Raw genomic sequence first — 15740 nt, forward strand, 5'->3', positions numbered from 1 at the left:
ACCCCGAAGAATCACATCCTTTGTGCATTATGTACAATAACCATTCGTTCCCTGTAAATTCATTGAATTTGTCATGCCCTTGGCACTTGAAGAGACTAATAGGGCTCCACGCATCCGGTTGACCATCTCAATTATTTACAGGGAACAATAAACCGGATCCTACATATAATCTAAATTTTTCATTGAATTTCGACAATATTTCAAAAAACTTGACTGAAATATCGTGTAATAATCGTTGCAGAAGGCAATTCCAACACTCAAGCGTTCGAAACCGAGCGACGAAGGAGCGAGTTTTCGCATTCGTGTTGGAATAGGAGTCCATTCTGCAACTTGTTTTAGAATATACTATTTGTGGAATAATATTTCTAACAGTATGAGCAATACATAGTTTTGAAAATTCAGTAAGCTATGAAAAATATTCTACTTTCCATAGCAATTGTAGGAAAAACATCTTTGAAATCACTATGTGTACATTCAATGCCGTCATAGATCCTCCCCATTACTCAATATTGAATTTCATCACATTTGTTTTCATTTCGAGATATCTCAAATCTACTTACATATTTTGTGAACTGTCCATCGGAACCATTTACCAGAACTTCACACTGGAATCATCTAGAACAAATGAAATTGTCAATAACTCCTAAAAACCAACACAATAGTTGAAAATCGATAAATATAGGGACGCACTCGAAGTCTCGAACAAAATCAGATATGAGAAGAATTCTGTTCTGGACAGCCCTAAACATGAATAGGTACAAGTGGTAAGGTAATTATATATTTGGAGGAAGATGTTTCTCTACACTGTCAGAAGTTATATAAAGTTTTAATTAAAAATTAATATCGATGAAATGAATATAAATTTATACAAAATGGTAGATTTACTTTTGATCACACCTCATTGACGAGAACATGCATGTGCATGCTCGAATACTGTAAACAACTTACTTAATATTTGTTTTCGGTACTATGTACTCATACAGAGTGTTTTAGCGATAACTATATACACGCAGGATAATTGAGATAGTCTGAATACGTGTTAGAATATTTTCTACGTGTCGTTTATCGTTTATTCATTATATCAAAAATGTTCAACATGTATAACTTTTTACGCTTTCATAGGTTTTGATGAAAACTTTGAGGAACAATTCTTGATGTTAATAATAGTGAAACACCCTGTACATCAATTTTTTCACAAACAAATTCACGCTTATAAACTTCTCTAAATACTTCATTGAACAAGCCTATTAACAATAAGTTTCCACATTTACTGTATCATTAAATATCGACAGTAGACACTGCAAATCATTGTAAACACTGACCAATTAATCTCTGCCTAACGAAAAATATTCGACACTGTTTCAGACTAAATTGCACTGCATTTTCACTGGAAGTAGGTATACAGTTATTTATGAAACACACTGATTAAATATTAATTAATATTAGAATTTTCAATGGTGGATTTGTTTGTATTGATACAAGAGCTATTACAATAATTATTACGGAATAATGCCTTGTTAATTGAACATAGATTCCTCTGAGAATGTTAAAGCAGAAATATGTAATTGCTTAAACTCTAGAAGACTTCATAAACCTTATAATAATTCACTGAATGAATCTTCCAAATAGAGTGACAAAGTTGTTCTATGAGATCTCAAATTGTAGCAAAGCATTTGGAAAAGAATAAATGAAATTTTGTTATCACTGTCATTGAATTCTACAAATTTCTTCCAACTGAAATTTGTTTTTTCTTAATCGTTCGAAGTACCGAATAGGGAATTATAATTACTGTTCAACCTTTCTTAGGTTTATTCCTAATATGAATTGATTTAGAAAATTTTAATATTGTTGTAATATCCACACTGGTTGTTCGAAAGATTAATTTTGAGTGTTACTATATATATGTCATTTGATACATTAATTACTTAAGATCCTCATAATTCCAATGTTTATATTTTCCATACATTTCTTATGTGAGATACAGATTCCTTTAACAAATATTTATTCTTTCAGTCAGATAATAAAGTATAATTTTTTCGAGATTGAATCAACTGAGTCCTTGGAAAACACTGAGGAGGATATTCGTGTTGATCACGATAAATATTCATTTCAAATTATCCAAACCTGAAATATGTCCCGGAACAATCTACATTGCTTCAATCCAGGACAGAAAAAAATCTCTCTTAGCTGATCAAAAGAGACGATTACCAGCACTCACGAGAAATTTACAATCTCAACAAATTACCTAGATTGCAGATAGCGAGAATTGAACTGCAGAACTTAAAACGATCACAAATATACCTTATCATTCATTAACACTGCCTGAACACTGACTTAGGTTGCGTGGTACCTAAATTTAGAACCGATTTACGACATGGACTTTCATGCCGTAGGATATTTCTATTTTTACTCCCTAGAATTGCCGGCCGAGAAAAACCCCTGTGTGTTCACCAGGTCTGAAAATCTCTTGATTGATCTCCTCGTGGCAAATGACCATTGCTGGTTTAGAAGGAAATGATTCGCGACGAGAAATACAGGGTGCTTCATGAATAACTGTATCGGTTGTCCCAAATTAGTTGTCTACTGAGGGGATCTAAAAATCCCCCAGAGCTTGTGAAAAATGAATCGATTTTTGAGAGAATTATTTTATTGGTGAAAACCGCAATCTCATAAATTCTACTGTTTTCAAAAAAATTAGTAATAGTTTATGTTTCACACGGCAAATCAACCAAGTGCCGTTGATAATCTGTGAACTTCAGATAATTGAAATATTCGGTGGACACCAAGGTCTCCTAATTCAACACCTTTGCATTCTTTCCTTTGGTAAAATTCATCAATTTGAAACTGTTGTATTACTTGTATTGTTGAACAAATCTGAAGGTGTTTCATCCTGACACCTTGGTTGCTACCGAATATTCTAACAATCTAGAGTTCACAGATTATCAAAGATGGGCCCTTGGTTGATTTGCCGTGTGAAACTGAAAGTTTTGATGATTTTTATAGTTTGATGAGAAATTTATATATCATGATGTATTTTTGAAAAGTGAATAAAAACGATATTTTTTGTAATGTTCATGTTTTACATTAAAAAAAAAACACAAATTTGTACATAGGCGTACAACTTTGCTTCCGTCGTTTCTTTTCAGAAATTCGAGGCTTTATTGTAAAAAACCGGTTGTGTATTTTTGATTCAAAGTATTGTCCTTCACTGGCCTCTACTTCCTCTCGTCTTTCGGGCAGCGTACGAATCCCGGTTGAGTGCTGTGAATTCACGTTATCATGTTTTTCGTTTTAGTGCTGCCGTTTGTCTTTCAATGCTCAACGATCGCCTGTGATTGGTTTTAACAACTCATAATACACTACGCCAGGCTGGTCACCAAAAAATAATGAGCATATCCTTGGAACCGTGAATATTAGGTTTTGCCGTCGACGTGGAAGCATGACCGGGATATCCCCATGATTTTTGCGCTTGGGATTATCGTAAAAAAACATTTTTCGTCTCCAGTCCCAATGCGATGTAGAAATCCCTCCTGTTTTGCCTTGCAAGCAGCTGTTCACAAGCTAACAAACGCCTTTCAACATCTCTCGGTTTCAACTCGTACGGCACCCAATTTCCTTGTTGCTGAATAATTCCCATGACTTTCAGGCGTTTTGAAATGGTTTGTTGCGTCACTCTCAATCATTCTGCCAATTCTTGTTGCGTTTGACACGAGTCTTGATCAAGCAATGCCTCCAATCTTCGAAAACCTTCTCTCTTCCACCGCCATGCTGGTATTCGACGTCAAAATCACCGTTTTTGAAGCGTTGAAACCACTCTCAGTACGCTCTTTCACTAATAGCGGCTTTCCATAGGTATTTGAGAGCATTCGATGAGTCTCAGTCGCAGATTTCTTCATATTGAAGCAGAAAATTAAAACCTCCCGCAAATAACGAGAATTTGGCTCATAAGCTGACATGTTTGATAGAGATAAACTTTATGATGCAGACATAAATTGACTAATATTTCGATGGCATTATGTTTACAAATACCTGAGTTCATTGTATGACATCTACAATCTACTTATTTCGACTACCACTTACCGCTACACTTACAGTCCTCTATTGCAAAACGACTGAAGCAAACTTGTACAACTAAGTAATATTATAATTTCAAAAGTAACTGCAATGAAAAACAAATGATTACATCAATATATTCCACTAAAAAGTGCCTATGTTTTTGTTTCATGTTTCTAGCACCAATAATGAAGAAGTTATGGGAACTTTTCAATTCACGCCATTTTACAATTTTCTCTTATAGCTTGAAAACAGTTGAATTCATAAGGTTGCGATTTTCTCGAAATTAATTCTCTAAAAAAATTGAGCCCAAAAATGTGCCATTCATTTTCTCTAGCTCTGAGGGATTCTTAGATCCCCTCACTAGACAACGAATTTTGGACAGCGGATAAATACTGTTTTCATTGTAAATGCAGGACAATTTGAATTTGGGTAGTCTTAATCAGTGTTGGACATTGTGCTCAAGTGAGTTCATGAGATACAAGTTGTGTTATGCATTTTATCAACTCTTGAACGATTTTCCATGAAAATTTCAAGGATTAAGTCTGAAACAATAAGGAAAATTCAGTTTTATTTAATTGTCAGTAGCGAACTGGAAAAATTGTATTATTGGTGTTAATAACGTAAAACAAATCAAATAAGTCTTCTTCGTATTCCATGTGAAATATCGAATTCACCTCAAGTAATTGTGAATACGGACCTGCTTATCTCTGAATAATGTGTTGATCCATTTTGCACAACAATTAAAAGATTAAATATCACAGTAACAGGTCCCAAAATTAATCTTACTTCATCCAAATATACACATTATAGGATTTGAGGTCTTGTCTCTTCACAAAAATTATTTCGATGATTTGAAAAGGTAAAGGCTACGTAAAAGTGTAATAATAGCTATAGCTAAATTTTTGCCCAAAAAAGACGGTTATTATTATTATTATTTATTCTACATGAATACTATAGACCAGCAAGAAGAAATCAGTAGGAGAAGTCGACTAAAGACGTATTTAGCTTTCAATTCTTGTGATAAGTTCGTTTTACGTTTTTGAATAGTTTTTTTTTATTCAATTTTATTTTTAAATGGGTTCACTTGTATTATTTTCTTTTTGATTTGCAACAATGCTGTTTCGCATGAAATCTACCCTGAATAGCTCTCTTTATCATTCCATCGGAGAAGGTATTCGAAGATGCAGAATTGGAGGCATTACTTGATCAAGACTCATGTCAAACGCAACAAGAGTTGGCAGGATCATTGCTAGTGACGCAACAAACCATTTCAAAATGCCTGAAAATCATGGGAATGATTTAGAAATAAGGAAATTGGGTCCCGTACGAGGTGAAGCCGAGATATTTTGAACGGCGTTTGTTTGTTTGTGAACAGCTGCTTGCAAGGCAAAGACGAAAGGGATTTGTACAAAGAATTGAAGCACAGACCAAAATCTAACGATGTATTCAACTCAGTTTAACTGGAAATGTCGCTTATGCCCTTTTGCCTTTCAACAGTCAATATTTGGAATAATCACTCCAATTTTTATGCCGAATTACAGGAGGATCTCATCAACTCATCATGTTACTTGTATAAGAGGGACAAATTTTATGGGGTAAAAAAATAATAACAGTTTGCTATATAATTTTTGTTCGCAAATATTTCTTTTTTCTTGAAAACTGACTATACATTTATTGCTCTGAAACCGGTCGAGATATTCGAATGTGATTTGGTGTGTTTTTCGAAAGGTAGTTATTGCGCATTTATTGACATGCAATTAAGAATCATCATACTGGTAATAATCTCCGTTTAAAAAAAAAGGTACCCTACTGAAATATTTCAGCTGAATGTCATTGTTGAATTCCTCGTTCCATTTGTGACAAACAATCTCTCATCCTTTTTTTTAGTGTCGGGCTCCGTACGTAGTTTTCATTTGTGCAGTACATTATGTATTGTTGTTATGTTTTTTTTGCATAAAAACGCCCCAAAATAGACATGACAGATTTTTTGTCACTAATTGAACGAGTCATTCAAAAATTTATCTTTATTTTGAAATATCCCTGTGGCGTACCATTTTTTTCTTTCAAAATATTGGGAGCAATAAATCGTCAGTTTTCAAGAAGAACTCCATATAAAGTTATATAGTAAAATGTCGACATTTTCCATGCAGAATCACTCCCTGAAGTTTGTCGCACTTATCCACTAACACACTGTATAGATATTAGATATATACCGTTTTGAGACACATCAATGATTTCACTGCTTTCTTCGAATCCTCCAAAACTCAAATGACCAATTCGAGTCGATAAAACACAAAAATAATTATTAGTCTACCCAAAAAACGATATAAATTATTTGAGTGAATGAAAACATAATCTGTATTTCATTGATCAATTTCCGGTACGTTCTTGTCACACTTGCAATAACAAAAATTTCAAACTTGGAGTTGTATAACTGAACAGTGTAGAAAACAGATGATCCGAATAACTTTATTTGAAACAACATGCATCTCGAATAGCCACGTGGAGAAGAGCCGGTCTCTGGTTCTCCGCTGAATGCTTGGAAGAAAGTTATGTTTTTTCTAATAACATTTAAGACGGTAAACAATTTGTTTCCCATTCATCCATTCGAAAAGAAAAAAAATAAAACAACAAACAGAATATTCCTCTTCCTATACAACCCCAAACGAGTGACTCACCTTTCTACATCGTAAAACCTTCAATAGAAATATCTCCCGATTAATCTCCAAAACAAATCGACGAGAAGAAACGAGGGGAAAAACAGCCGCGAACTAAGCAGGCGATGATCCGAGCAGAGCGGCAAACAAAACACAACCGCTTGGCAGGACGGCAACCGAGCGTGTGACTGTGTTCTCCTGGCCCACTGAACTGTAGCAATGAACTTGATATTGTGGACATGCGGACCATAGACTCATCGATCCTTGCCATACCTGGAATTCTATGGCATCGATCGATTTTTCTGTGCGAGGTCGAACATGTGCCTAACCGATTTCCCTTTCTTGAAATTCTGCGCCAGGACGCGCGTAATTGGGCCAGACGTCTTGACGAAGGGGTGAGAATCGACACCGCGATCGCTGTTCGATGGGTTAGGGCGCTGGAATTTGGATAGGGGTCGATTCTGAAGTTTCAAGGTCGCGTACGATATTTACGATGGGGATTTAGGGATTTTACACTGAATTATCAGGAACGCGATCAATTTGACAGTTGTATTTCTTCGAATGTTACAACTGCATAAAAACGCTTTTTCAGATGTTCGTTAGATCTGATACAACTTCCACCAATAAGATAAGAGCTATCAAATTGCCACGTGGCAGTACGTGTACTATTTCGAGCAATGAAAGTGACCAAATCACACATACAACACATTTCGATAGACGAACTAGCAAACAGAGATTTATTCAAAAGGACCGGTAAGACAATAAATTCCCTGCTTTTGTAAAGGGTGTTTTTTTAGAGCTATAGAACTTTAAATTGCAATAAAACAACGGTGGATTATTCGATTGACATGAATTTTATTTATCCGCAAGATAATCTTGTGGCATTACATTTTAAATATGATTTCTGGAATATACCGCCACGGCTGGCTCGGGTGTAGTCCAATCTGGACGTCCAATTTTCGATGACTTTTTCCAACATTTGTGGCCGTATATCGGCAATAACACGGCGAATGTTGTCTTCCAAATGGTCAAGGGTTTGTGGCTTATCCGCAATGACTTTACATAGCCCCACAGAAAGTAGTCTAGCGGTGTTGAATCACAAGATCTTGGAGGCTAATTCACAGGTCCAAAACGTGAAATTAGGCGGTCACCAAACGTGTCTTTCAATAAATCGATTGTGGCACGAGCTGTGTGACATGTTGCGCCGTCTTGTTGGAACCACAGCTCCTGGACATCATGGTTGTTCAATTCAGAAATGAAAAAGTTAGTAATCATGGCTCTTTACCGATCACCATTGACTGTAAAGTTCTGGCCATCATCGTTTTGGAAGAAGTACGGACCAGTGATTCCACCAGCCCATAAAGCGCACCAAACAGTCAGTTTTTCTGGATGTAACGGTGTTTCGAAATACACTTGAAGATTAGCTTCACTCCAAATGCGGCAGTTTTGTTTGTTTACGAAGCCATTCAACCAGAAGTGCGCTTCATCGCTAAACAAAATAAAATGGACGTAGTGCGCGATACGTATTCCGCACAGAACCATTATTCCATTCCATTATGGTCCCAGATACGATCTGTAACTTCTCCCAGAGCTTCTGGCGCGTCATCAAAGGTGTTTTGCATGAGAAGTTATGGCTCGAATTAATCGACCTCCTTCGATGCTTTTTTTGAACCCAGCCTTCTGAAAATGGTTTGAAACGAAAGTTCAAAATATACTCAATATCAAAAAGAAACCTCTCATTGGAAACCCCTTTATGTTATTGGATACAAGCGAAAAACACATTTGTTTCACATCTACGAGTATTGACATTTACAAAAGGGCGAGGGCTCTAAACTTGATATGAATTGCACAAAACGTCCGAAACTTCAAAAGGTTAAAAATTCCAGGTACGTCATTGTGTCTTTCCACTATCCAGATACTAATTCGGAATTGAAACTGTCAGGCATCAACATAACCTCTGGCCAAATTAATAATCCGAATTCTCAAAGAAATTTCTACGAATCTGAATTGTAGTTATTCCTGACGTGTACAATGCTTTCATAATTGAGTCGAATTTTCGGAAAGAGCGAAAGATTGACAGCGAGTGGAATTGTTCTGTAAGAATGGATCCCGGAATTCGGAGAAGAATACATTGTTTTCATTTATGATCAGGGCCGGCGCTAGAGTTGAAAAGGTCAATTCTTCTTCAAATATCTTGCAATTAGCTCTTATAGTTTCTGAGAATATCTCTGAATGGCGGTCGCATCATTTTATTCGATTTTGGATAATTTACATTCCAAAACATGAATTGAACAAATGGCACTAGAAAAATGTTCTCTGGCAAATCAAAATGTTTAATAACCCAACCCAAGACACAAATCAAAAGTGACAAAATAGTGGATGCGCCTATTTAGTATTTCTACGAGTAAATTTTTCAAGAAATTTTCAATTCGGCACAAGCCTTTTATGACAAACCGTTTCCGGAATGCACTCTACAACTTCTCAAAGTTTCATAGTGATCAGATGAATAGTGTAGTAATAAAAGGGGACAAACATACATTTTAAGTTGAAGATGTGGTTTTATTGGAACGACTCGATCTATACACAGTGTATGCAATGAAATTAGTTTTGAGAGTGTGGCGATTCTAAATATAAATTTCTTTATTTAATGGACTGAGTCCTTATTTGTTGGAAATTCATATTGATTTGATGAAAATAAATATAAACACTTTTAATTTCCATTCTGAATTAATATTTGATAAAAATCTGTAGAAATTAAAATTGTTTATTTTTATCAAATCATTTATTTCTCGTTTAACAACGGTATCATAAGAAGTTCTGTGATTTCTCACAAAGTTGATAAATGGCAATAAATAATAGTTCTTCATTGTACAAGATGATACATTTTTACTTTATCTTTGAGAGTGTTTTTTAGTGTCGAGACTTCAGTCGAAACGCTAATTACGCTCGAGAGTATAATGCAATTTTATCATCGTATGCAATACAACATTCCAATAATAAGACTTCAAATTCAAGTGGAAAATAAAATTTCGAATTGTAAAATTCTTGGCACAAAAATCGAAATTGAGTTGTTCCGTTAGGGATATGAATTACTGTTTCAACAAATGTAAAAAAATTACGGTTTTTGCGCAGTATTCAGTCTTTTTGCGTTTCTTGTACGAAACGAATAATGTACGAAAAAGAATTATTATAACACAACAAGAAGAAAACGTGCCATCAGATGTAAATTTAATTGAATACAAAAGTTATAACATTTTATCTACCCTTGCTGTTAAAGTGTTTTTTATCTAACCTTGCGGTAAAAGTTATACTTTATCTACTCAAAAGAGTTGCTATAACAACATTTCAACATATGCTATAGAAAATAAAATAAAATAATCAAAAATGATAAGACTGTGTGTTCGCAAACAATCTCTTCTGTCAATTATTCATCCCTGTATATAGGGTGATTGACCCTATTAAACGTTTATAGAAAACTAATCATAATTTTGATTTGAAAATTTGCATGTTGGGGTTTGAGATAATGATATTTCTTCCTAAAATATTTTCAGGTCTTTACAACCTGTTATACCAGAAACACACTACTCCTTCCTTATTTCAAATGACACACCTAGTATATTATAATAATAATATAATAATAAATTTTATTGCATCATTATATAGCTTTTTGTTGAAAATTTCAGCAATGTGCCATAGCTTGGGTAAAAACTCAACGGTTCATGAATTAATGGGATACTTACGAAAAAAATGGTGGTCACAGGGACTCACATTTTTTTGAATATTTCTGCAAAAAAATTTTTTTTGAAAAACCTTCATTTTCGATTCTACAAATACTTAGTATTATAGTATTATAAGACTGTTTTCAGTTTCGATCAAAATGGTACAGAGTGTTTATAAAAAGATCATGAACTCAAATTCATCAGAACTCATATATTTTATTATTTCAGTCGATTCTATGTTGGAATTGTTGAGAAATCACTAAACCAATACAATTTTTAATTGAGAATAATTCATTACAATTCTTGAAATATCGCAGACTACTCCACACAGTTAGGAATTGCTGATTTTCCTCAGTTAAAGTTCGTTCTCGATAACTCTTAAAATGTTCATATTTTTTTCATTTGCTTTAGTAACCCCCACTCTTTTCATATATATATATATATATATATATATATATATAATAATACAAAATATAGATTATAATTTGAAAATCTTGAGTTTTGATGAATTCGAGTTGTCCCAGTTAATGATCCTCTGATAAACACCCTGTACATTTTTGGTCCAAACCGCGAACAGGTTTATAATACTACGTATATGCAAAATCGAAATTGATAAAGATTTTTCCAAAAAAACGTTTTCTGCAAAAATTTTCAAAAAAATTTGTCTGATCGTCACCACCATTTTTTCACAAAAATCGCATTAACTCATGAACCGTTGAATTTTCACCCCAGGAATGGCATATTGCTGAAATTGTCAACCAAAAAGCTATCTAATGATGCAATAATATACTGGGTGTGCCATTCGAAATAAGGGAGTAGTAGTAGAGTAGTTGTAGTAGTAGTCTGTTTCCGGTATAACCGGAAGTTGTAGATATCTGAGAATATTTTAAGGTGAAAGATTTGTGATCAGTTTTCCATAAACTCTTAATAGGCCATCGCGGCGAATCACCCTGTCTGTACAGGGTGGGCAAATAAGCGAGGTAAGCGGCTATATCTCAGGATCCACTCATCGTAGAGACTTGCGGTAGAAAATTTTACCACTAAAGTAACAAAAGAAAACACTGGAAATTGTTTTGAAGTTCATACCTCCACCGCTAGGGGGCGTAATAGCTATCGTCGAGTAGAAAAATGCATTTTACTCGAAAAATTTTCACATTAAGTTGGAAAAAAAATATCATCACTGTAAACCTTGGAAAATTCTCTATCTGTTTGAATTGTCACTTTCGATTTTGCGACATTAAATAAGGGTGGGGGAAAGATAGAAATCTGACTGATTGAAATGCCTGTAACTTCAGTTTGGCTCAACATTTTTGAGCAAATTAAATCTTATTTGAGAGACAACATCTTGTTGATTAAGGAAAAAATATACTCATGATGAATTTGATTCAGCTGCTTCCGATAGGGAGCGCTGAGTCAGAAGTTCATTGTTTTGTTCATTTTTCTCTGAAATTTCAAATGTAATGATAGGATTTTCTTAACAGAAACAAAAATTTCATTGAATTTGCATGAAAAAACTTGAAGGTCGCAAAGCGATAATTTCAGGCGTTCTGAAGTTATGGCCGAAAGAAGATATTCTTCAACTGATGCACTGCGAAAAACCGAATTGAATCTTCAAGTTCTAACAGAAACAGAAATCCCATCAAATTTGTATGAAAAAATCAAAAGGTCGCAAAGCGATAGCTTCAGGGGTTCTCTAGTTATGGACGAAAAAAGATATTCTTCAACTGATGCACTGAAAAACCAAATTGTGTCTTCTTTCGGCCATAACTCCAGAATGCCTGAAGCTATCGCTTTGCGACCTTTTGGTTTTTTCATACAAATTTGATTGGATTTCTGTTTCTGTTGGAACTTGAAGACTCAATTTGGTTTCTCGCAGTGCATCAGTTGAAGAATATCTTCTTTCGGCCATAACTTCAGAACGCCTGAAATTATCGCTTTGCGACCTTCAAGTTTTTTCATGCAAATTCAATGAAATTTTTGTTTCTGTTAAGAAAATCCTATCATTACATTTGAAATTTCAGAGAAAAATGAACAAAACAATGAACTTCTGACTCAGCGCTCCCTATCGGAAGCAGCTGAATCAAATTCATCATGAGTATATTTTTTCCTTAATCAACAAGATGTTGTATCTCAAATAAGATTTAATTTGCTCAAAAATGTTGAGCCAAACTGAAGTTACAGACATTTCAATCAGTCAGATTTCTATCTTTCCCCCACCCTTATTTGATGTCGCAAAATCGAAAGTGACAATTCAAACAGATAGAGAATTTTCCAAGGTTTACAGTGATGATATTTTTTTTCCAACTTAATATGAAAATTTTTCGAGTAAAATACATTTTTCTACTCGACGATAGCTATTACGCCCCCTAGCGGTGGAGGTATGAACTTCAAAATAATTTCCAGTGCTTTCTTTTGTTTATTTTAGAGGTAAAATTTTTTACCGCAAGTCTTTACGATGAGTGGTTCCTGAGATATAGCCTCTTACCTCGCTTATTTGCCCACCCTGTATAACAAAAAGAAGAATTAAATGAGGATGAGATCTTAACAGTATATTCCCAAGGATTTACATTTTTTTTTAATTTTCGGAAATTCTCTGAGACAACACTGAAAGATTTCGCTACCCGTACATCAATCCACAGATGTCTATGAGAAAAACCCTTCGTGTCCCCATTCTCAATAAGCCCTTTTTCCGAGGAATCGTGGAGATTACAAGGGAAAGGCACGCTCGACTACGGCCATGAATCAGGCCGCAGGCAGGCACCGGCTTCCGATGAGTCAGTGGCGTGCACACAGGGTCAAGGTCGAATGAAGCGCGAGATAATCAGAACAATAATTGGGGTTCGTGAGCGAGGTGAAATGTTGAAAGTGATTGGTATTAATCTGAAACGATTAAAGAGCAACGCGTTGAGGGGTTTCATCGTGATTTGCGACGGGGGAAGATTTGATAGGACGAGAAGGATGTAATGACGGTCATGCAAATAACGGGCAATTTTGAATTGTCCACAAATGCTTGTTGTGAACAATGATATTGCGATATCTCATAACAGAAGGATTCTGCAAAACTTGAACGATAATTTATTTTTCTACAAGCGTGCCCTTTAAACTCTTTTTCCACACGTATTTAAAATCATATTTCTCACACAGTGCGGAGAAGAAATAGCAGGGGATTTTCCGCACGCAAGTATTGAAGAATAAATTAAATTCTTTCATGTTTTTATGCACCGAACGCCCAATGGATGACATAAGTATGGTAACGACATGCAGAATTACGTTTGTCATTCATGTGTATGTAAATTATTATTAATCAAATCTTTTAAGTTTCAATTTATTTTAAGAGCTTGTAGAAATAATGTTGTTCCTAACTCTTGCAGAAAGTATCAGTTTCGTGCTGAAAAGTATCACTTTCCGCACTTGTTAGGAAAATAACTATTTTTTTCTATAGCTAATGTTGAAATGTTATAGCAACTCTTTTATTAGATAAAGTATCCCTTTGACTGCAAGGGTAGATGAAATAAAACTTCAACAAGGGTAGAAATTTAAGCGCTATGGCCATTCATATGCTAATTGCACTCTTGAATACACATACCAACAGTTCTATGGTATCCAAGGGCGCAATTTGCCTATAAATCAAGAGCTCCAGACTTCCAGAGCTCCATGTTTTCTACACTTTAAATTCGATATTGATATATGCGATTAGTTCCAGATCAATTTCATCCCTGAAAGCTCGATGTATGGACAGTTCTGTGGTATACAAAGGCGCAATTGGCGTATGAATGAACAAGTTCCGAAAGCTACCGGCTTGACGGTAATACTTTCCTTGGTTTTTGCAACTGAAATTCGATATCAATATATTCGGTTAGTTCCAGACCAATTTCAAATCGTTGTGTAAACTACATACCACCTCAAGGACTTATGGGTCTATTATTGATTGGGAATTGGGATACTTATCGGAGGGCTGCTGGCGGCAATATGAGGCCATAGAGAACTGGGAATAATCGAGTATTTTGTACTTGAATTTACATATTTCTTGAGAGTACAAAGGAGATTATCTAAGAATGAACGTACTAATGTTTTAACAAAATGGCGAATGCGCAGGTATCTTATCTTTTCGTTTTCAACAGAATTCCAACGAAGGATGGTCCAAACTTTATTGGAATATGAAGAACGTCGATGCAATTTAATATAATTTCCTATAACTGGTGAGGTTGTCCCAAATTCGATCCTCGCTGAAAGCATCTCGAGAACTTCAAGACTTGAGAGAACAATCTTCAAGGAGACTCGATATCTTTTTTCAAAATAACAAGATATAAGAGAGCAGGTCATAGATATTTTGATTCGTTCTTGAGTTACAGGGCGTTTCTGAAAAATGACTGCATAAAATATTTCGCTATACCTTGTTTTCTGTGAAATATAACAGGCATCGATTTCTTTTAAACTTTACTCGTTTTTATCAAAATGAAAGCTCTTATAAGAGAATCCTTTAAAATGACAATTTCAAGATTTATGCAAAATTTCGTTTTTTCATAATCATAGAAAAAGTTCGGGTTACTGAATTTTTTTGACAGATTTCATGCACACAACCGATTTTACCGTAAACTAGTCAGTTTTCAATTTCCTACACTGATTTGAGTATTCATATATTGATATACTAACTGACAGAAACAGCAACACCCAGAAGGAGCTGTTTAAATTAATTTTTTTTTTGGTAAAGTATAGATAGTATAACAAGGAGTTCCTAAATGGTTGAATTTGCAGAAAAAATCGTGAAGGTTTGTTTCTTATGAACAATTTTTGTTATTTAAATATTGTAGTCATTTTTTGCAATTTTTTTAAATTTTACAACAAACAAGTTGTTCGAGGAGATCCAAAGTCGATGTTTAGTTGTTGTTAAAATGCCTACAGCATGTGTACGCGGAATTTATCGCCAGCTAAGTGAATTTGAAAGAGGTCGAATCATTGGTCTACGGGAGGAGGGGTTGTCATTTCGAGAAATAGCTAACCGTATGAACAGAAATCCAACTAGTGTTATGAGATGTGGTTTGATAATGCCCAAAATCGAAAAAGAATAGGCACCGGTCGACGAAGAGGCACAAATGAAGTTCAAGATCGACGACAACTCGATCTTTGGCTGATGGAATAGGATAGGAAAGGAGAACAAGGCAATACTGTAACTGTCCGAACGGTTTACCGCCGGACTGCAGCATTATCGATCCCATCTTGCGTTACCTCTGACGGTTGAGCATCGCCGGCAACGATTACAGTGGTGTAGGGAACGTCAACATTGCATTGTGAAATGGCATAAGGTTAT

At 35.0% G+C, this 15740-nt stretch overlaps 1 protein-coding gene across 6 annotated transcripts in view; it reads right to left on the bottom strand.

Annotated features, from left to right (window-relative positions):
• LOC123685826 (cAMP-regulated phosphoprotein 21) overlaps positions 1–15740 on the bottom strand; it is a 78077-nt gene that overhangs the window by 42891 nt on the left and 19446 nt on the right. For 3 of the 6 annotated variants that reach the window (XR_006748359.1, XM_045625704.1, XM_045625712.1), the window contains exon 2: positions 561–615. The gene's annotated coding sequence lies outside the window, so the exon portion shown is untranslated. The other 3 variants (XM_045625705.1, XM_045625707.1, XM_045625708.1) reach the window with 3 other exon arrangements.

The sequence above is a fragment of the Harmonia axyridis genome, chromosome 1, assembly GCF_914767665.1.
Source record: "Harmonia axyridis chromosome 1, icHarAxyr1.1, whole genome shotgun sequence".
NCBI lineage: Eukaryota > Metazoa > Arthropoda > Insecta > Coleoptera > Coccinellidae > Harmonia > Harmonia axyridis.